A 24,058-nucleotide genomic window follows, 5' to 3' on the forward strand; every position below is an offset into this window, starting at 1 on the left:
ATCTGCAATATTTAAGTTTAAAATACATATACCATAATCTGTATAATTCTACCCCCGTGAATTTATTCTATAGAAATAATAGTACAAATATAGAAAAGAATATATTTATGAAGCATTTAAACGAAGAATTATTTTAGTGAAAAAAAAGAAAGAAAGGGAATGTTAATCAAAAGAGGTATTCTTGAATAAATGTCATTACATTCATAAAATGTATTTGGCGGCATTAAAAAGAATGCATTAGATACATGCCAATCAATTTAGACGGATTTTTCCACTGTACGGTTCAGTAAGGAAATCAACATTTAGAGAAACTTATGTGATATGACCCTTTCTTTAATGAGAAAAAATAATACTCTGTGGATGACTACATCTTTTTTTTTAAATAATACCTTTATTGACATAATTTACCTTTTCAAAGTAGACAATTCGGCATGTCATTTATTTTTATATTCGTTTTAAACTTTCATGGAAAACTACCAAAACTAGAGCCCAGAAAGCCCCTGTAACAAAGCAGAGAGAAACATGGAAGCATCAGGAGCACAGGTACAGCGAAAGACGGAAAAAACACATGTGGTTGCTGGGGCCTTGTATAAGCATTCTTGGCAAAGAAGGTCAAAGGGCAGGAGAGTCAAAATATATTTCACCTGGAGCTTCTTGTTGTTTAACTTCAATGAAACTCTCCTCTTTCCTGATTATTTCCCCACTACAGGAGCAGACGATATTAGAAGACCAGGGCTAAGAATTTGATTGACGCCTCATTCTAGAAATATTTTCTACCTTCTGGCATTCTCTCTTTTCACCTGTAGTTCTACCAGGAGGATGCATGCATTAAAGGTGAGAACAGGTGACAGGGCCATGTCGCACAGTTCCAGGGAGCCCCAATCTCATCCCCCTGGAGGTGTGCAGTGTGGCAGTCCTGGCCACATGAGGCTGAAATATTGAAAACACTTCAGTAAATAATAAACTGATGATTTTTACTTTCTCCCTTAACGCATATTGCATTGCAGTTTCTCATCCTGGAAGTCAAACTATGAGAATATTGCCCTATGGCCTCAGAGGCTGGAATTTCCCTTCTTAGGGAGATTTTAGGCTTTAAAAACCAGGCTTTGTGGAAAGAGAAGTTTGTTAAATTCCTCTTTCTACTTCGGTAGCATGTCAAGAGCATCCTGGAGGGCCCAGCTAATCAACTTCTGTAGTGTAGAGATGATATCCTAAGCACCCTTGTTTAAGGCTTAGCTGGAGTAGACAGGAAGAAGGGCATTGAGGCAAGTCCTGTTCCTTTCTCTCTCGCCTGAGGAAAATAAAGGGAAACCTAGGTGGGAAAAGCAGCAACTGGACATGTTGTTTCCTAACTGCCCCTTGCTGGGATTTGTTCCCAAGGGTGGAGGCATGAGAGGGAACAGAGAAGTGAAGGTGCTGCCTCTGAGGTTGCCAGATGCCCACCTGAGCTGGACCCCCACAAGGTAGGGCGTCACAGTCAGGTAACAGAGGAACCCCGAGCTTTGCTTAGAGCTGACCTTAACCCCCCAGGTGTCCCCAGTTTAAGGTGAGAGAGAGCAGCCTGCAGGGACCTCACCAGGGCAAGGCTAGGATACCATGCAAAGGCAGGGGGATGTTGAGGCATGAGGGTGAGCTCCTTAGCCAGTGAGAGCTATGGGAGGCCAAATTGGCAAGGAGAAGGTGGCTGAGGCTCCATGGGCACATGCTAAGCCAAAAGAAGCCGCCTGCTTCCCAGATGCAGAAATGGGGCCAGTGAGGTCAACACCATCCAGGGAGCCAAGGAACAGTGCCTAGGAACAGTGCCTAGGAGAGGCCAAGGGCCCATTTCCTCCTCACAATTCACAGGACCAGAGGCCATTGAAAGGAAAGAAACGGAGGAGAAAGAGACTTTCAAAAGACTGAGCATTTTTATTTAAGAGACTGTTCCACCTGAAAGGGAGTGGTCAGGATAAAAGTAAAACATTAAACGCATTGAGCATTGTTAATTTTTGTTTTCCTACTAAACAGTCAGTGAAGGAAGGGGGAAATGCCAGCTAAATCACAAACAAAAGTAGTTCATTTTCTTTGCAAAACCAAGTGGCGGTACAGGTTAAAGGCTCACCTCTGGTGCTCCGTTGGAGCCTGTGCTGTTCACAGAAATGCTCCCTCTGGGCCCCAGGAAAACCTCTGCATGGGAAGCTCTGCCCCCTGGCCTGTTTCTGGATTGCCAGGGGTATGTGAGAGAAGCAACTCCTGGGCTCACAAGAACTCCTCTAAGCAGTTAGAAAACCAAAAGAATACAATGCTTACTGTCGCCAAAATGTGTATTGCTCTTAGCCCCCTTCCCAGAGATACTGAGGTACTGAAGAAGATACTTCTAAAAAATTACATTATCAACAAGTAATGTGCTGCGCAGCTTTAACTCTTCTCTCGTCCCTATACTTTGCTGTTTCTAGCCTGTTTCCACTTCTCCTCTGTTAGGCTTTGGGTCTTGCCTAAACCAAGATGTTCTGATTTTTTTTTTTTCCTGTTCTTTTCAAACCACAGTAACTTACACAGGAGCCAAACCCCTTAACAAAAGACTAATTTATGACAGAGCAACTAGCGTTTTAAACAAAATCATTTGGGGAAGGAGAGGAGAGAAGCCAGGAGGTCAGAAGTTGATTTCTGAGTTGGGTCTGCTGGCACTTCCCCCAAGGCTGGCCCGGTGGGATTGTCGCCTTACCCCAAGGGCCCCTGCCAAGCAAGGCCGGGAATGACGCTGCCTGGATCCCATTCACCCCGCCATGGCCACGGTCTCAGCAGGGCCCGCAGAGCAGTGAGGCTCTCTGTTCTAAGGACACTGGCCCTGCTGAAGGGCTCGTTTTTCACCGGTGGGAGAGTTATGGAAATATAAGAGGTTCCGTTGCCTCAGTGAAGAGAGGCCATGTTGCTTGTAAAGTGATCCTTAAGCGCATCGTGAGGTTCCATTGAAGGCAAAACAGCCCACCAACAAAAGTTCTAAGCGGTGCTTAGCAAGGCAAGGCTCAATCAGCACAATACAAAAGGACGACTCGTTGAAGATTTCCAACACACATGCTCAGAGTCTCCACGCCACTCGCAAATCACATGCAGGAGCTGTGGATCATAACGCCAAATTCTACTCCAAAGTTACCTTATCAGCTAGTCAGGTTCAAGGCCAAGATGTCTGACCAAGGTGCAAATAACTGAGAGTTGGCATGCAACCTTGGAGAGCGGGACAAAAAGAAAGCAAGCTGGGAAGAGCCTGTGGGGTGGGATTTCCAGATCTATGTGGTGGGTGTCACTGGAGGCAAAGGTTGAGCCAGGACTGACAAAAATCCTATTTCTCCTTTTTCTATTCTGGAGAAAGTTTCAGATTCTCTGCAGAAAATGAGACAACTAAAGAAAATGCTGCCAGGAAGACTGGCGGTGAGAATAGGGATGATAGTGTCTGGACTCTCACTTGGGGGAGAAGGGTTGGGTTGGACATCTTAAGGTATAGAGGGCTGCCGCTGTGTGGGAGAACCCAAGTCCTTGAGATGACCTGTCCTCCTCCTGCCTTTTGGGGTCACTGACCAGAGAGAGCTGCCCATGTCGGAATGCACACTGTCACTGCTGGTGCTGTTTTCAGAGAATCATGCCACACTGTCTCCAGGATCCCGTGGGCCAATGGTAAGCCAGAGATCTACGAGCTTGGGGAGCTCCTGCCATCTACAAATGGGCCTCCTTGGGGATTAAGTAGGCTGGCAAAGAGTGAACATGCTCGTGAAAACTTCTGTGGGCTGGTAAAATGGGGTTTACTTGGCAAGGCTACACTGCATATAAATCAACGACAGAAGCGTCACACCAGTCAACTCAATGCTTCCAGGAGAATTTCCCAAATGGTTGATTAACAGAACATATTTTCATTTCAAGACCCAGCTTTCTCTTGGAAGACTATGAAGTATACCAACAATCATAAAAAATTCCCCATATCACATATGGCATTCATTATGGCTGTAACCATATAACATCTAATAACTTTTCTTCCAGTTAAAGAAAATTATTTTAATCCGCTCATTTTCCATCTACTATCTTTTCGGTTTCAGTAGAGAAAAAGAAGCAAAAGTGGAAAACAAATTATTTTCATTTTAAGAGAATTAATATAGCTGGGAAACTTTGCCCTGCTAGACCAGTAATGAGAGGCCCTGCCTCGCTCCAACAGTGGATACTGTTTCAAACATTATAGCATTTTGCTGATGAACATGCCCCACTGAATTCCTAACCATTAATTTTCTAAATTGTACTTTTTAAACTTGACAAAACTTGTTTGGTTACTAAATTATATCCTCTTCTGAATTTCTTCCTTCTGAAAATTTTTTTCCTTAAAGGGGTATTATCCTTGCTTTGCACAACTTTCTTAACAGTTAGATGTTCTCAATGTACCTCACATCCTCACTTGTTAATTTTCACATCTGAATGATGGATGGTAAAGGCCAGTTTCACAATTAGAAGGTGTGGCCTTAAGAACAATTTACTGGAGAAGGAAAGGGAACACGATGTCAGAGTAGGTCTGACCCGGGCTCTCCATCAGGTCTGAGGCTTCCACTCTTGATTTTTCTTAGAAATGGTCAGATCAGATACAAACTCAAGGACCCCGCTTCCTGAGACTTAATTTTTCATGCCCAGCAGACAGAGAGGACCTCACAATGTGGGACTTGTTGCACCCAAATCCTTGGTCTCTACAGAAATCCCAACAGAGAAACCACCTTCCAGGACCGGAAAGGAAATGAATATTTTTTAAATATAGAACTATATAACCAAGATTTACTAGGATACATGTCATTTTTATTATCATATCCTGGCTGGATGCCCTCATCCCAATGTGCATTCCATATTGAGGTTTTGGTTGCTAGTGAGAAGACCACAACTTTGGAAGGGAAAAGCCTGCCTTCTTTCATGAAAGTATGAGAGGGGAACAAAGTAAAGAATGATAAACAGCAGTAAGATGTCTCACAATATATCTGTTAATACAGATCTTATTAATATTTAAGACTGATCTTTAATATTGAGCTTCAGATTTTTTACCTATCTTTTATTACGAAAAATTCTAATGCCATAAGGAACATAATCACTTAACTCTTTGCTTCTTTCTAGTCTACTAATAGCTTTTGCTGAAAACCAGTAGGTTCCAAACTTTCATGACCCCCACAGTCATCTTGCCCATAGGATTCTTAACCTGAGGTTCACTTGGACGAGAAAAAGAAATTGGTAGTGGTATCTGTGACTTTGTCAGCACTATAAATTGCAGATATGTTTATATCATGTTATAGCTGGACATATGGATGAATTATTTATGCTCATCACTGTGTTGAAATCCAGTAATTTTTACACAAACTCACTGGTAGATATTGCTTTTAGTGGATTTATAAAGAAACAAATTTCTTACAATACTACAAATTAAAAATATATTTTGATAACTACATGTCAAAATAATCCCACGTATTTTACTTTATGCATTAAATTTTTTTCTGAAAAATAAAGTAACATTATTCTGAGAAATAATCCGCAGGCACTGCCAGACTGCTGATGGAGACTGTGGCACACAGACACAAGCTACAAAACTGCATCCCAAGCCTACATGATTGGTGGCAGCCCAGGTGAAATATGGAGCAGAGTTCAAAGGAACTAAAGAGAAGAGCGCCATGCTTAGTAATCAATGATGGCCGTGTGTGTGGGGAGGGGGAAATACAAGAATGTGCACATGGATTTGCTATTCCCAACTCTAACACCTTCGAGCCATATTTATATCTTTGTGGGGGGGGAACACTGAGCTGCAGCATGGTTCAATCATCGTTAGAAAATGCTGATTCCTTTTGAGTCCGCTATTGCTGAACGTTATATTGGCAAAATTCATGCAGCTAATTCCTTTGTAAGGTTAGTTTTAAAACCCTACAAAGTGCTTCTTCGTTTTAAGGCCAATCTAGAAATGACAGCCTGAAACAAACAATTTCCCTTCTTCCATAGAAATGTTAATTATTTTTTAAAAGGATCTCACTTAAGGCCTTATATTGAGACTACCTTGTTCTTGGATCGGCTCCTTCCAGCGTCGTCACACACTTTTGCAGCTTTGTGCTGCCAGTGACTGTAGTTTCTTAGTCATTTCAAATCCCTTCTCATAAAGTTCATTTCAAAATCCCTCTAGTGGAGAAGTCTCCTATTAAATCACTCCCGCAGCAGATTGAGTGTCGGCCATGTGGTCTGGAATGGAGTACTGAGCATTCCCAAGGAGTGGCTAAGGAGAATGCAGGTAATTGATGTAATTAGTGGTACTTGTACGTTGAAAGCATTTTACTGCATTTCCTGACCCAGCAGAGGCCCTTTTTCTGATTAAAATAATAATAATAATAAAATTGAGAATTTAAAGACGTAATGTATAGAAAAATGTAGAGGTACAGGTTACAGAGTGGTCCTCACTAGAAGAGATTGTCAGGAATTGGGAGGTGGGTCTTCTAGAAACTTGAGGCCCAAAGAGAAATTCCTTGTGAAATTTATAGCAGTAACTTTCTCCTTGTCCTTCACTGTTCTTTTCTACCTACGTGCTCCTTCCCTGCTCCTCTCTCCACTATTTTCTCCTCTAAATTACCAAAACTTCTCTCTCTTCTTCTCTTGTCTATTTTTCATTCTCTTCTCTCCCTTTCTTCCTGCTATCTTCTACCTCTTTCCCTTATCTTTTCTTTTGTTCTTTTCTCCTTTAATTTCCATTTTTCCTTCCCATTCCTGAAGCCCTATGAGGAAATCCATCTTTATAAAGAAATTAGAGTGTCAAAGGACCCCTCAGGTGGAGGTATTTCATGCTATAGCATTTCCCATTCTCTTACGTTCACACTACCTATGTCTTTATATTTGAAGTGTGTCTCTTGTTAATAGTATATATTTGGGTCATGCATGTGTGAGTGTGTGTGTGTTTTAAGCCATTCTAATAATCTCTTTTAATTTGAATGTTTAGACCATTCATATCAAATGTAATTGTTGATAAAGTTGGGATTAACTCTACCATTTTGCTATTCGGTTTCTAATTGTCTAATCTGTTCTTTGATCTTTTATTCTTCTCTTCCTTACTCCTTTCGAATTAAGCAAATATTTTTTATTATTCATTGTTTTTCTTCAATTGGTTTTTTAGTTATATCTTTTTATATTATTTTTAATGATTACACGGGAGGTTAAAATATGCACCCACAACTTATTATAGTTTACCTTGAATATTTTACAATATCACAAACATTGTTTTTACCACCCCCTCTGCCTTCTGCTATCATTGTCATATATTTTACTTCTACATATACTACAAACCCCACAATGCATTGTTACTTTGTTGTCTTTTTTTTAAACCAACTTTTATGTTCACCCTCGTATATATCCTTTCTGGTGTTCTTCCTTTCTTGTTAACACAGTTTCAAAATACACAAAGCAAAACCTGATAGAATTGCAAGGATCAATAGATAGATCCACAATATCTCTCTTCTCAGTAAATGATCAAACAAGTAGACAGAAAATCAGTAAGGATATAGAAGACAACGCTATCGACCTGATAAATACTTACGGAACACTCCATTCAACATCAGCAAATACACAGTCTTTTCAAGTGGACACAACACATTTAATAATATACACATTATTTTGTGCCACAAAACAAAACAATTTGAAATAAATTTAAAAGACTTCAAGGTGTACATAATATGTTTTTTGACTACTAAGGAGTTGAATTAGAAATCAGTAACAGAAAGCTATCCAAAATATCCAAATATGTATCAACTAAATAACACATTTCTAAATAACCCATGGGACAAAAACGAAATCAACAAGGAAACTAGAAAGTATAGTGAACCGATAAAAAAGGGAGTATATTGAATTCAAAGTTAGCAGAGAAAGTAAATAATATGGATTACAGCAGAAATCAATGAAATAGAAGAAAAATGCAATAGATAATACAAATGAGCCCCAAAGCTGATTCTTTAAGAAAATCAATAAAACTGCTAAACCTCTAGACAACTAATCAAGAAAAAAATAAGAGAAAAGATAGAAATTGCCGACATCAGGAATGAGAAAGTTGACATCATTACAGATTCTACAGACATTAAAAGAATAATAAGGGACTATTATGAAAAACTTTACACCAAGAAAGTTGACAATTATATGAAATGATCAAATTCCCTGAAAGACACTAAATATCAAGGCGTGCTCAAAAAGAGAGAACATCAATAACTCTATATCAATTACAGAAATTGAGTTTTTAGTTAGGAACCTTTCCAGAAAGCAAAGTCGGGGCTCATATGTCTTCACTGGTGAATTCTACCAAACACTTAAGGAATAAAAAACATCAGTTCTTCACAAACTCTTCCAGAAAATTGAAGAGGAGGAAATAATTCCAAACTCATTCTTTTAAGCCAGTGTTACTTGATATCAAAACAAGATAGACATTACAGAAAAGAAAACTACAGATCAATGTCTCTAATGAACATAGTTACAAAAGTTCTTAGCAAAATTTTAGCTAACTGAATCTGATGATACATAAAAAGGATAATACGTAATGACCAAGAGGGTTGATTCTAGGAATGCAAAGTTAGTTAACATTCAAAAATCGAGCAGTTAAACATCCAGTTATGAAATAAATGTCATGGGGATGTTATGCACAGCATGGCGACTGTAGTTAATAATACTGTATTGCATATTTGAAAGTTGCTAAGAAAGTAGATCTTAAAAGTCCTCATCACAAGAAAAAAAATCTTTTAACTATGTATACTGATGAGTGTTAACTAGATTCATAGTGTTATCATTTTCAATATATAGAAATATCAAATTATTATATTATACACCTGAAACTAATATAACGTTATATGCCAATTATATGTCAATAAAAAAATCAAGAAAGCTAGTTTATTGTGACGGAAAATCAGAGTCTGGTCCCCTTTGAAAGTGAGGAGATGCCTGAGTAGAAGCACAAGGAATGATTCTGGGAGAGGCTGGGAACGTGTATATTGTGATCTAGGTAATGAACACAAAAATGCATGGACAAAAGGGAAGGAATGATTTCATAAGACAATCAACACTAAAAAATAAATGAGTGTTATTCACATGTGAAAAACAATAACAAAAATCTTCTGGCCCTTTTCAGAGAGCAAAAATTAAAATAACAACAACAATAAATTTTTGTATTTGATGTCTTAAAAATGTAAACCTCTATATAGACAAAAATACCCTGAACAGCTAAAAAGGCAAATGATACACTGGTTTTAAAAATTGCAAGATACCCTTAAGATACAATGATTTTCCAAAAATAAGTATAAACATGAACGTAATAATAGAAAAATAGACATCAGCTATGGCCAGAAAATCCCCAAAATAAAAAGTACAAATTGTAGACCAACCTATAAAAATTATGTGTATAAAAAAAGAAATGAATTTCAAAACATTGTCATCATTTTTAGCTTAGCAAAATGCTAAAGATTTTTAAAAGATAATAGTATATTTAAGAGTGAAGGAATGAAGTGCTCTCACACATTGTTGGTGAGAGAATAAACTGTACAACTTTCTGGATAATAACTTGCAAAAGCCTTAAAAAGATGTACTCATTTTAATACACAAATCTTTTTTGTAAGAATTTATCCAAGAAAAAATAAATATATGCACCAATATTTACTATAGTGAACTTATTGAGTGAAAAAGTTACCAAAGCAATGTATGCAGAAAATTCCACTTTCAGAAAAATGCATTTATATGCATATAAAAATATCTGAAGAAAACAAACTAAAATAAAGATAGTATCTGGGATAAGGGGGTCTTATGGGTAAGTTATCAATTTCTTCAATTTTTTTCTCTTTGTATGTTTTAATTTTAAAAAACCGTTTGATTTCTTTAAAATTCTACAATATGGCCTTTAATTTACATTTCTGAAAATTATAAACACATTTAAATGAGCATATATATATATAGAAAATGACTATGAAGAAAATTATCACAATATTTACTGCAATAAGAGCCTTTGAGATATTAAATTTTTTCTGTAATATCTTTTGTTTTTCCGTCCTACAATGAGCATGTACTTCTTTCTGTTATAAAAGTGAACAGTTAATTTTTATAAATAAATGAGGAATTTAGTGAAGTACTAGTAGAAAATGTTGTTCGTAAACATGCATTTCAGTTAGGCAAAGCAAGAGAGTCCACCATGGAAAATGGTAACTAAAATAGTTCAATTATGAAATGGTTAAATTGGAAAGAAACAACTAACGTATGGACAATAATCGAGAAAAGTCAATGGGAAATCCATGAACAGAACTACCCCAATGATTCTAATGCTGACCTAGAGCATTGCTGACTGGGTCGTTTATTTAAATAATCCAATTAGGTCTAGTTAGTTGAAAATATTTAGAAGACTGAAGGAAATCTTCAGGGTGGCAGATCTGTTTTTCTCTCAAGAGTTAAAGAGAAAGATCCTTTCATACTTTTCCTGAGGACACTGAGGTTTCCTTGAGACTCAGATGTCCAAGCCACCTAGACTAGGACTAGTTTGGTCTTTGAGCTTTTGAGTCTAATTTTGTCTGCTGCATCTTTTATTACTGAACTAGTTGAGACAGAACTCGGGCTATTTTATAACCAAATCACAAAACTAATCAAGTTCTCCAGTTGTGCATTGGTGAGAAATGCCTGCAATAACTTTCTCATGACACATCCTCAATTTTAGAACCCATTTAGAACTCAATGACATTCAAACTGAAAGATCCAATTTGTTTCCTTTCTAACTTTACTCCAACGTGTGATGAAATGTGGCTAAGAGCAATGGCTTATCTAACCCGTGGATGAATGAAAACCATTCTGCCATGTGGTGACTTGAAAGACATTTTACATTGAAAGTATATTTCAGACAGTGGTGGTTAGAAAAAGCTCTGCACACAATAGGCCTTAATCTTGTTTCTCTAGATCAGCGGTTTTCAAAGCGTAGTTCCTGGAGCAGCAGCACCATTAGAAGTGCAAATTCTTGGGCTCCCCTCTACTACTGAATCAGAAATTCCAGCGTTAGGGTGCTGCCATCAGTTATTTAACAAGCCCTGTGGATGATTCCAATGAATACAAAGTTTGAGAATGACTGCTATAGGGGGTCTTTGATGCAGATCCTTCAAGACTTATTTAGAGAACAGAATAACATGACAGCCAACATCTATAGGAAAGATTTTCTTCCATGATGAATTTGTAGAAATTTACAGCATTGTTTATCATTTATTGTGTTTGAAAGTTGAAAATTCTAACATTTATCAGAATTTTTGCGATGAATAAACAACATAGTGACATTTCGGAAGCAAAACCACACGTCATTGTGTTCCTATTTAACATGGAACATGGTGAAGACAGCAAAATTCTCTGAAAAGAACCTTAGTGTTGTTTATCTTCCATTACATGTTGTCACATAATATCTCTATGCATCCTCTGTGTGTTCATTAAGCAGAACTCATGCTAACACCAAAGCCCTGAAATCTTGGTATCCATTAACACCAATATAGTAAAAATGCTTTGCTATCATTACTATATACCTAAAAAATCAGAGTTTAACATTATCTTGTTTATCAAATCTGAATAGAGGATAAAGGTGAAGAATTTGGGGGCACACATTAGCAAAGATAATAGAAATCTGAAGATTATCAATATAGCTATGCTAAGTTTACGTTATGGCAAGGATGCTATAGAGAAGCAGAGTATACACTTTGGTGGAAGGGAGTGAAATTTGGCACAAGACCCATGTCCATTCTTAATTTTACAGAAAAACTGTATCTGCAGGGATGATGAATAAAGACATTTTTGCTCCAGAGTAATCTCCTGGATCTTCAGAAAATTTTGAACACATCCTCTAGTTAATATTTAAGCGGAATGTTTCAGTTATCTGTGGCAGTTCTCTCTTTATTTTACTCACAAATCTGCAATTTGGACAAGACTGTGTGGGGACAGCTAGTCTCTGAAACTTGGGGGCTAGAGGGAGTGAATACTTATTTACTCACATGTCTGATGGTTGATCCTGGTTGTTGGTTGAAGATTTATCTGGGATTGTAGGCCAAACACTTACCCATGTCTTCTTTATGTGGCCTTGGCTTCTGAGAGAGAGCTAGGTGGAAAGCCATACTACCTTTTACGGCCCAGCGTCTGAAGTCAAGGCTGGCAAGACTTCTGCCATACTTGCATAGTCAGAGCATTCACCATCCTTCCCAGGATCAAGGGGAGAGTATATAAACCCTACTTCTTGTGCGGTGAGTGCCAAGGTTCTGGAAGAGCAAGTAGGACCAGAAATATAGCTATGGCTACTTTTACAAAATACGATGTGCCACAGATCTCTGTCCACAACAATTCACACTCCTTCCTCCGACATGAGAGTAAGCAAGCCTGCAGATGATTGCAGCCTCCAGCCTTAGAGTCAACCCAGCTGATTCCAAGTGGAGCAATAGAAAGCTATCTCCACTGAGCTCTGCCCAGGTTGCAGACTCATGAGCAAGAAAATGTTGTTTTGGTTTAAACCATTACTTTTTAGATTGGTTTGTTTTGCAGCAGTAGATAAGTGGAACATAGATTCTCAACTTTTTTTCCTGGCTAAACACAGGTAAGAGACACAATGCACAGCCAACACTATTCAACTCAACCAGATTTTAAAATACGATAGGCTAGCTCTCAAGCTCTAATTCATTCTGCTCCCCCAGAAAGCATTTTGGAATACAAGTAAGTGAGAGTTATAGTGATTATAGTTATATCATTATAGTGATAACCCTGAATGTACACAAAAATCTTATGTCACAAATTTTGGTATGTTGTGTATTATTTGGGACACACTTCACAACTGATTACACTCTGCTATGTTATGACAAGACGTAGGTTAAAGCCACGGTCCTAGACACTCTTGGAGGTAAATGTTGCTTCAAAAAAGTTTAAGTAATAACTCCAAAATTAACAAGAGAACACAAAAACCTGAGTTTAGTTATCTCTGTCTTTCAAGAAGATTTGCCTACAGTAGCTTGCTGCTTGCTGGATGGGAGCATGAATAAAAGGAAGGAGAAGTGGAAATATTATCAATAAGCAACTTTTTCTGTTCATGCTAAGATGTGGTGGAGGAACCATCAGTCACTCTCTCTGTCCTCGGGCACCTAGTCCGTTGGGCAAGTGCTTCATAAATACAGTGACCACACTTCTCATTGTGCCCAGTAAAATCTCAAAATTCCATCTGATTTCACATTCTTCCCAAACAAAATTTTGAATAATAATTTTTGTGGTCATTATACTCATAAGTAAAGTGTTCAGAAAAATAACTCATGGCTTTGTGGGATATCTTCTGATATCTCTGAACAAATCTTTGGAACAATTTCTAAGAGAATGGATCTGGATAACGTACTTTACATCCAGATACATAAAGTTAGGATACAGATAGTTCCAATCTGGAACCAAGACATGGGAATCATGTTTGCCCTGGATTCATCATCATGTTAGACTCGACAGCTCTCCTCCTAACAATCTGACTCCCTGCCAGTTATAACACTGCATCTGTTGGTTCCAAATGGGCAGTGAGAATTTTCACTAAAAGCACTCAACATAGTTTTCCAATCCTCTCAATTGTCACTTTAAATACAGCTTCTAAAGCTTTTGCAGAATGAATTTGCTTGCTCAGGATTTCATACTTCCTTTATGGCAGCATGCAAGCAAGCTGCGGGAAGAAAGTCTTTGCCCAACTTTCTGTTGATTGAGGAACTCTGTCTTCTATTCGGCCCAATGGTGCCTTACAAAAGAGCCTTAACTATACCACTTCCATTAAGACACCTTACCTGATTGCTTATTAGGTCATCCTCATAATCAAAACATTTTGTTGAGTTTTCTAACAGAAACATGCGTCCTGATAATTAAGTCAGCATACTTGAAGATTTCATGTCCCTCATTAAAATTTTTCTTGGTCTAAAAACAAAGCCCCAAACAGGTTATGATCACCATAAAATGGAAACTCTGAAATATTAAAACAAGTGGCCTAGTACATACTGTTCTCAAAATGAAGCCAAGGTCTTGGTCTTAATCTGCAAGGAACACATACTTAGTACATACGGGAAGGCACTGGGTCCCCAGGGCGCCAAGGTAGGCCATAAATAAAGGGTATGTCACATGATAGATAAAAGGAGACCCTGATTTCCCTGTCCACCCTGAACGCCCACAAGATCAGAAGGTCAACTCTTGTCTCTGAAGTCCAAAGCCATCAATTATGAAGTTTTTCACTTCGGGATGACTTTTATTTTCATCAGGCTCCACAAACTTGGAAGCACTGAATATGCAAGCTTGCAAGAGGTATGTCTTTGACTTGCTCACAAACATAGTGCAGACTTGTATGTGTATACGTATGCATGGATATTTGATAATAACACCTAACATCAACTCTCAATATTTTGTGAAACAACAGCAAGCATCATTTGCATTCACAAAGGAGCCCCTCTCTCTTTTTCACAAAAACAGGGCTTTTTAAATAAAAAGTGTCATATTCCTGTGAGGCAGATCCCTGCCAATCGCCTGCTACAACTGTCATTTTTAGTGCACTTCCAACTGAAAGAGCTGACTTTGGTCTTTAGTGGGAGGCTCTACAGCTTTGATCATCTATTTGCCCAAATCGAAAGGACTGTCGCCCCGGGGATCACTTGCCATAACTGGCCCCTGGCTCATTACCTAGCATTAATGAAGAGATAGAAATGTGGAACATCTTATTTTGGTCCAAGTGACCAAAATGGAAGTTTGCAAAAGTAAACTGGATAAAAAGCTTCGGGGCTGGGCCGCAGGTGTCCGGGAAGACTGTGATGGCAGGTACGGCCGGCTGTGTGTTTCCCCGGCCACAGGCTCTGTGCCGAGCGGATTAAACCCCACTCTTCCCTGCCCTGCAGGCCGGCCTGTGGGCTTCACAACAGGGGGCCTGGGATGCAGAGCCTCTTCTTTTGGCACTGTGACTCCTCCTCGCTCAGTGGGGGTTGCCAACCAGGCAATGGACATGAGCCTGAGGAAGTCTACAGGCTCAGCTTCTTTTTGGTGTACCTCTGCAAGAAATCTTGCTCAAGGACTTCAAGTTTAGGTAGTTTGAGGATGAAATACAGGAATCAAAACCTAAAGAATTTTCATCGGCTTCATTAATTTCTGACTGTGGAACCACGAAAGCTGTCAGAAATAACTAGCTATCATATAGGTAGCAGGAAGCAAGTGAGACCACATTGAATGGCCCTTTTTATGTCTCTTATCAATGAGATATCCACTGCCCATGTCTAAACATATCTCGGGCCTGAGTGTAAACAGTGTCTATTTCCCAAAGTTTGGAGCTTCACCTTTGGGGGCAGAGACTGTAACTAACTCACTGTTATGGCCTTAGAAGTTAGCACAGTTACTGGCAAAGATGCTCTGTAAATATGAAAAGAATAAAGCATTGTAAGCTTGGACAATTTAGAGTGAAAACATGCTCTAACGTCATCCCAATGTTATAAAGCTTGTTCCTTAAGTTTTTATATATGATTCAGTAAAATTCTTTGAAGTGAAAATCGTTTAACCAATATTTCTATTATTATCTGCAGGGAAACAATTACAGGGTCTTAGGACTCACCCGTGTTCCCCCCCCCGGCCCCACCACCACCACCAAATAATCTCTTCTACTTATCTTGTACTCAGTACAATAATGAAGAGTTAAAAGTGTAGAAAAAGGCTTTTCTCCTGGGAGAGCTGAATTAAAATATAAATTACAGCTCTTGCTCAGCAGCTATGCAGATGAAAGAGGGATGCTGTTAAAGAAGAAATAGCACAAACACAATGTTAGGGAGACCTGTTGTTACTAGAGAGAGAACAGAGTGCTCCAAATGCTTCTAAGAGCGAATGTTCCTTAGAAGCATTTTACCACAGTCCTTTCTTTCTCAAACCACTGTGACAAATAAATATCAGTTCTTACAGAGATCATAAAGACCTTAGAGTCTAGAAAATCATCTGTAGGGTAACATGCAATATAGTCCATACGGCTACCAACAAATATGGCTTGTGTTGACAGAGGAATCATAAAAGTGATCAAGAAGATCCCTTTGAAAAGAATATAGCCAGTGAGGGTACCATGTCTTAGAGGAGACCTGAGACCTTCTTGACTTGGGACTGAAGAAGCCAGAGAGAAAGCATGGGCTCTGGAAACAAATTCCGAGGACATCTCAAGAAGAGAGTTGGTGTGAAAATTACAGGAAGGTAAGCCCAGCACTGATGACCAAATGTAAAATCTACCTGACAAAAAGATTATCATGTAGTTTTCAAACTATCCAAAATATTGTATCTTGTACATCTGATATACAAATGTATGAGATGCAAAAAGGAAGAGGAATGATATGAAAAGTAATCACAACTAGAACAGCCACGGTAGCCAAGGCTGAAGGCATTGACTGGAAAAGCTCCAGTCACCAGCATCTTCATAGAAGAGACTTTACTATTATAAAAAAGCCAACCCAGTGAGGACCAGCGAGATAAACACAACCCAAACCAGGACCAAGACCAAAGCTGAGATGTTGCTTCTCAGTATCTGTGGGTCAAGGACTTTGCCAATTCATAGGGAGAAATCCAAGATGAAACAGAATAAGTCTGCTTAATATGCTTACGTATGTGCCCATTCTTTTACAGTCAATTTGCATTTATTAGAAAAGTAAATAAACTGTATCTTTGTGTGGGGGGTGTAGATGTGTGTGTGTGAGTATAGTTTACCCTTACATGTTGGCTTAAGAGCTGTTACTTCTGGATTTCTCTGAAGACAGTGAGTTTGTCAACTTGGATGAGTGTCACAAATTTTCATACATATTCCTCTCATCTGGCAAACTAAACCATTTCAGAGAGACTACCTATGGTACAAGCAAGCTCAAAAAATGCCCAAGCACACAGCCATTTACAGGTTTTTCATTTTTCCTGCCTTAGAAATTTCAGGGACTGGTCCCGTGGCTGAGTAGTTAAGTTTGTGAGCTCTGCTTCAGTGCCCCAGGGTTTCGCTGGTTCAGATCCTAGGTGTGGACATAGCAACCACTCATCAAGCCACATTGAGGTAGTGTTCCACATAGCACAACCAGAGGCACTCAGAACTAGAATATACAATGGGAGGGGCTTTGGGGAGAAGAAGAAAACAACAAGATTGGCAACAGATGTTAGCTCAGGTGCCGATCTTAAAAAAAAAAAAAAGAAATTGCAGAGTATTGATGCTTTCTCAAGACTCAGGTGCCTTGCTTTGGCCCAAATTCCTCTCAGGCCCGGTTATCCACTTCTATTAGGTTTTGAGCACAACCGCTGGATGTATCAGGGAATGGCTAAAAACATTCTCAGCATATTCAAATCAACTGCATTTTATTTAATCAGATACCTCTTTTCATTCCATAAGAATGTTGGGAATATTCTCTTTCTAATCTTAAAAATACCACTTAATCTACTTATTCTCTGAAAGAACTAGTTTTATTCCCAAAGAATGACTTGAGTCGATGCTTCCCAGGGTTTTAAATTTCACAGTATTGTAAAATTAGAAAAAATCAGGGGAGCTACGTCAGTTGACTAATTTTGCTATGTGAGCACATTAAAAATTTCCCAACTACTGTCCCCATTTTATTATGTTTTAAAACGATATTGTAAACCCCCAAAAGTGAGAAGAAAATAATATGAACATACAAACAAGGAAATAATTAATTTAGAATTGTAAAACTTACTACATTTTCCTAGTTTTACTTAATTTTTTCTGTAAGTAAATTTAAGCCATCTTGAGACTCATTGGTTTAAACTGAAGTGAGAAGATTTCCCTCACAGGTAGAGTGGAAAAGCACAAAGCTAGGAAGGGACTGGTGTGGGTAGACTATTATACTTCCCTGAAGATTTTGATAAGAAAGATATTAGAACGAGAAACAAACATCAGCCAGGCTGGACAACTGAGAATCATTACAGAACTGTGTCTTTTCTTTTCTGCTGTTTTCTTTACTGACATTTACACTGGTCTTTCAAACAGCACAAACAGAGCATCTGTCTTACCCTGCATGTACTAATTTGACCCAGAAATACTTTCATACAAGTATGTAGACAAGATATTAATATTGGAAACCCAAACCCCTCCCAGATCTGCTTCCGTATTTAAAACAAGACTCATATTTAATAAATAACCTCTTCGGCTCATTGCAGTTGCCCCATTTCGCATACCCTGTTGCACATTGGCCAGAAGAGAACATTGTGTTCTTCACGAGGCAATATCAGTTGAGCACACACTCGGATTGAGTTATCACGCTGACTTGATTTACTTCTGCAACTCCTGCATCCATCAAGCCAGAAGCATATAATTAGAAGGAAGATGTTCTTAAGTATTAAAATTGTAATCATTGCAAACCAGGTTAAGGAGAAATGATACCAGGGTTGGACAGCTTCCATCAAGCAGGCGTCAGGGTAAATTCCCAAGATGCCAAAACATTAAGCAGAACTTTAGAGAGACCCTAACATGTTCTATCTATACTTCCTGAGAAAAGTACAAAAGGCGTAAGTCCCTAAGATGATCTTAAATTTTCTTCCGAGGTAAGTTACTCCTGGTTATAATCATTTGTTTTCTCCATTGGTGCATATGCTTACTTCAACTAAGCTAATTCTATGTCTGTTTCTAGTTTGTACTGTTCTTGATTTTTGAAAAAATTACTTTTTGACATGTCCAGTTAGAGTTTTTCTTTCATTCTAGGTCACTGGTTTTTCCCACCTTTAAAGAGAAGAAAATTTACGAGCTGTATTCTGTCAACCACACTTTACAAATCAAGCCCCGTAAATCTTCAGGAAAGTCCTGGTTCCATCTACAGAGCCCTGTGTGAACCCAGTGCCATGAAGAGGTAGGCAACCTTCTGTTCAGCCTCTACTGAGCCAGTGTCATGAAGAGCTGGGGAAACCTTCTGTTCAACTGTACCATAAGGCCATAGAGTTGCCAACATTCACAGGGATCCATGACATGGAATACCAGCACTCTGACCTTTACTTCCAGCTCCCATCCAAAGCCCAGGCGAAGACTGCTGGACAAGATGGGGCAGAAAGTCAGCCCTCTGAAGCCAGCACATGGCAACAAAAGGGGACATATATAAAGAAAACTCTCCCAAAAAACATAAAGCAGATTAAAAGACAGCTAAATTCTTCCAAGCAAAGGTATAGAAAAGTTCTATTGGGCAAATAACTGTTGCAACAAAATAATAGGAGACAGAATTTAAGACAAAATTATTAATAGAAATAGGAGAACTTTTTTGTTTCTCTCTCTTTTTTTTTTTTTTTTGCTGAGGAAGATTCATCCTGAGCTAACATCCACTGCCAATCTCCCTCTTTTTGTATACGAGCCACCATCACAGCATGGCTACTGACAAACAAGTGGTGTAGGTCCATGCCCAGGAACCAAACCCAGGCCACCAAAGTGGAGGGTGCCAAACTTAACCACAAGCCCACTGGGGCTGGCCCTACTTTCTAATAGTAAAATAATTATTCCACCAAGGATTTCTAACAAGTATGAACCTATTTGTGACAAGTAATAGAGTCTCAGTATAAATAGAATAAAAACTAATAAAATAATAGGGAAGAATTAACTAATCCACAATATCAGAGTAGGATATTTTAACAGTCCTCTATCAGACAAAGAAAAAACGTGGACTATATAAAACTTAAACAAAAAATTAACAAGACATATACATATTTATCTTTAGGATGGTACACTCAAGAAACACAATCATTTTTTTGTCAGTTCATGTGGAAACTTTATAAAAATTGATCACATACTAGACCACAAAGCAAGTCTCCAAAAATGTCAAATAATCTATATAATAAAGACTACACTTGCCAATGTAATTTAGATAAATATCAGTAATTAAAGGATAATTTTTAGGGGCCAGCCCAGCGACATAGTGGTTAAGTTCATGTGCTCCACTATGGCAGCCCAGGTTTCACTTCTTTGGATCCAGAGCATGGACCTACACACTGCTCATCAAGCCATGCTGTGGCAGCTTCCCACATAGAAAAGCTAGAAGGATTTACAACTAGGATACAGAACTATGTACTGGGGCTTTGGGGAGGAAAAAAAAAAGAGGAAGATTGGCAACAGATGTTAGCTCAAGGCCAATCTTCCTCACCAAAAAAGCATACATTTAAAAAAAGAAAAAGATAATTTATAAATACATTTGAAGACCCAAAGTGCACTCCTAAATAACTCCTTACTTAAAGAGGAAATTAAAACGGAAGAGAATGACAATAAACATTCCACTCAAAACTGCAGCTGATGTGGTATGTAGAAAGAAATTACTAACTTCCTTCTAAAGACAAGGTGGTCGTGAGGTGGAGTTTAATGAAGAAAGAATCACAAAGCCATCAATTCTAGGGGACTAATAATCACAACATTTGAGCTCCTACGATATGTCTGATGTCCCATCAGACATTATTACATCCACTTTGAGGTGTTTTGATAAGCATATCTGTGTTGTATTTTTACAGACCGTAAAAGCTTTGGTAGTTACAAAGTTTACACTTCAAGAGTCAGGTCAGGAACACAGAAGTCAAATGGCATGGGTTTGAGTTTATACTCTTCTAGTTGTGTGACTAAGGGCAAGTTATTTAGCTTCTTAAGCCTCAGATTCTTCACCTAAAAAAAGTGACGTAATAATAATCTCTACCTTGTAAACTCCTCCTGATGTTAAATAATTTGAAATACATGAAACATAGTGTAATGCCTAACAGATAGTAAGAGTTCATTAACTGCCAACTAGCATTTTTACATATACAATACTCATTTGGTTACTTGTGTCATCACTCCTCCATGATTGTGTGCTCTCCTTGAAGTGAGAAAGAAGGCTTTGTTCATCTTTAACCACAAAGATGATATACTAGTGCCAAGTCTGCACTTGGTACTAAGTAATTTGTTGTATTAATGAATGAAACTTAGGTAAATTTATCCAGCCTACTTTGGTGTTAAATATCAAAATTATCTAACTAGCAAAATAAAGCAATAAATATGAAGATGTTGCTAATGATTTATAATTATATTTGTCTGATATTTAATTGCCGCTTCTCATTGAGTATTGACTTGACACTTGACATAGAGACAAATTAATTTTGCTCCATCAAGTCTGACATTTTCCAATATTCATTAGGAATTAAAACTGTTCAATAATAAGATATTATTATTGGGTGGGGTTGGAGCCTGGTTTGGTTTTCTAGTTTTAGACATATGATGGTGACAGAAAACACCCACTCACAGATAAGACACACAAAGACAAGGGCATAACTGGAAAGGGCATAAAATACACAAGATACATCGTTAGATGGAAAAAATACATTTATGTACAGCTAGGCTAGGATCTTTTGTACTCTGACAGAAAAATATTTAAATTCTATAGTTTCTAGAATTGAATCTTTCTACAAAATTTAATAAGATTAAATGATAATTTCCTCTGGATTGCAGCACATTTCCTTTTCTTCTTTCTTTTTATTGAGGTAACATTGGTTTATAACACTATATAAATTTCAGGTGTGGATCATTATATTTTGATTTGAGTGTACATTATGGCTTGTTCACCACCCAAGGACTAATTACCATCCATCACTGTACACGTGTGCCCTATGACCCTTTTTGCCCTCCTCCCTCCCCCCTTTCCCTCTGGTAACTGCTAATCTAACTTCTGTATCTATGTCTTTGTTTGTTGTTGTTTTTATCTTCCACTTATAAGTGAAATCATACTGTATTTGACTTTCTCTATCTGACTTGTTTCACTTAGCAGAATACCCTCAAGGTCCATCAACATTGTCACAAATGGCAAGATTTCATCTTTTTTATGATTGAGAGTATTCCATTGTGTATATATACCACACCTTCTTTATCCATTCATCCACTGATGGGCACTTAGGTTGCTTCCAAGTCTTGGCTATTGTGAATAATGCTGCAATGAACATAGGGGTGCATGTTTCTTTTTGAATTAGTATTTTCATATTCTTTGGGTAAATACCCAGCAGTGGAATAGCCAGATCATATGTTACTTTTATTCTTAATTTTTTGAGGAATCTCCATACTGTTTTCCATAGTGGCTGTACCAGTTTACATTCCTATCAGCAGTGTGTGAGTGTTCCCTTTTCTCCACATCCTCTCCACCACTTTTTATTTCTTGTCTTGTTAATTATAGCCATTTTGATGGGCATGAAGTGATATCTCATTGTGGTTTTGATTTGCATTTCCCTAATAATTAGTGACGTTGACCATTTCATGTGCCTATTAGCCATCTGTATATCTTTTTTTGAAAAATATCTGTTCAGATCCTTCGCCCATTCTTTCATTGAGTTGTTTTTTGTCTTTGAGTTGTATGAGTTCTTTATATATTTTGGAAATTAACCCCTTATCAGATATATGATTTATGAATATCTTCTCTCAATTGTTAGGTTGTCTTTTCATTTTGTTGATGGTTTCCTTTGCTATGCAGAAGTTTTTTTGTTTGATGTAGTCCCATTTATTTTTCCTTTTGTTTCCCTTGCCTGGTGAACCTGGTATTCAGAAAGGTACTGCTAAGACTGATATCAAAGACCATACTGTCTATGTTTTTTGCTAGAAGTTTCATGGTTTCAGGTCTTACATTCAAGTCTTTAATCCATTTTGAGTTAGTTTTTTATGTATGGTATAAGATAATGATCTACTTTCATTCTTTTGCATGTGACTGTCCAGTTTATTGAAGAGACTTTCCATTTATTGAAGAGTCTTTCCTTTCTCCATTATATGTTCTTGGCTCCCTTGTCAAAAATCAGCTGTCCATAGACGTGTGGGTTTATTTCTGGGCTCTCAATTCTCTTCTATTGGTGCCTGTGTCTGTTTTGGTGCTAGTACCATGCTGTTTTGTTTACTGTAGTTTGTACTATATTTTGAAATCAGGGAGTGTGATACCTCCAGCTTTGTTCTTTTTTTCTCAGGGTTCCTTTAGCTATTCAGGCTCTCTTGTTGTTCCATATAAATTTTAGGGTTCTTTGTTCTATTTCTGTGAAAAATGTTGTTGGAATTTTGATAGGGATTGCATTGAATCTGCAGATTTCTTTAGGAAGCATGGATATTTTAACTATGGTAAGTCTTTTAATCCATGATCCCAGAATATCTTTCCATTTCTTTGTATCTGCTTTGATTTCTTTCAACAATGTTTTATAGTTTTCAGTGTATAGGTATTTCACCTCCTTGGTTAAATTTATTCCTAGGTATTTTGTTCTTTGCTGCCATTGTAAATGGGATTGTATTCTTAATTTCTCTTTCTGCTATTTTGCTGTTAATGTATAAAAATACAACTGATTTTGTACTGTGCAACTTTACTATATTTGTGAATCTACAAAATATGATAAAATTAAAATACTAATTTCATCTTGATTGCAGCACACTTATTTCTTTTGAGTCCATTCATTTTATCTAGTAGTGCTCTGCAGGTTTGGTTTTTTTGTTTCAGTGATGTCTGTGTGGTTTAACTTTTATTTAAATTCATAGTACCTTAATGTGGGATGCACTTGGTTGAGCCCAATAAGAGACCACCATAGATAACTGAGGGTTAGTTTACTTTGCTGCTGTTGCAAATACCTCTGGTACTCTTTCATAAAACTGATGTTGGGATGGAACGAGCATCTCTTTTCTTCTCTGGCGGAGTGGGTCTTTAGACGCTGGAACACATCACTCAGGAATGAAAGTTTTTTCTGGAGATTGTTAAGAAAAGAAAAGAGAGACAGAAGAAGGAAAGAAAGAAGGGAGGGAAGGAGGGAAGGAGGAAGGGAGGCAGGCTATTTCAGTGTGATAGTCAGGCTGTCCTAACCTAATTGGAGTTGGGACGAGAAACTAAATGGCATGGTGATGGTCTTTCCAATCCCTAGATATAACTTTTTTCAAATTGGTGAGGCTTGAATTATCAATAAAAGTCATGCAAGCACACATTTACACACACACAAATACAAAGATGATCTGAAATGAAAAACTTTAAATATAGCATTAGTTTCCATGACAGCCCATCCCAAGAATGGAGATTCGTTTTAGCTCACCAAGAACTAC

The 24,058-nt window shown here is 37.9% G+C and overlaps 2 long non-coding RNA genes across 3 annotated transcripts in view; one reads left to right on the forward strand and one right to left on the reverse strand.

Annotated features, from left to right (window-relative positions):
- The window catches only part of LOC139077799 (uncharacterized), a 67,610-nt gene that overhangs the window by 34,756 nt on the left and 8,796 nt on the right, over positions 1-24,058 (reverse strand). Inside the window, exon 1 of one of the 2 annotated variants that reach the window (XR_011530314.1) lies at positions 13,809-13,949. The exons of the other annotated variant lie outside the window; for it this stretch is intronic. This is a non-coding gene — a long non-coding RNA (uncharacterized lncRNA). Of the gene's footprint in view, positions 1-13,808; positions 13,950-24,058 lie in introns of those variants that run through there. 2 annotated transcript variants of the gene reach the window in all.
- LOC139077798 (uncharacterized) lies at positions 14,101-23,384 on the forward strand. Its single transcript, XR_011530312.1, has 3 exons — positions 14,101-14,316; positions 16,040-16,224; positions 18,716-23,384. It is a non-coding gene; the product is annotated as an uncharacterized lncRNA (long non-coding RNA).

Source organism: Equus przewalskii, chromosome 20 (assembly GCF_037783145.1).
Source record: "Equus przewalskii isolate Varuska chromosome 20, EquPr2, whole genome shotgun sequence".
Taxonomy (NCBI): Eukaryota; Metazoa; Chordata; class Mammalia; order Perissodactyla; family Equidae; genus Equus; species Equus przewalskii.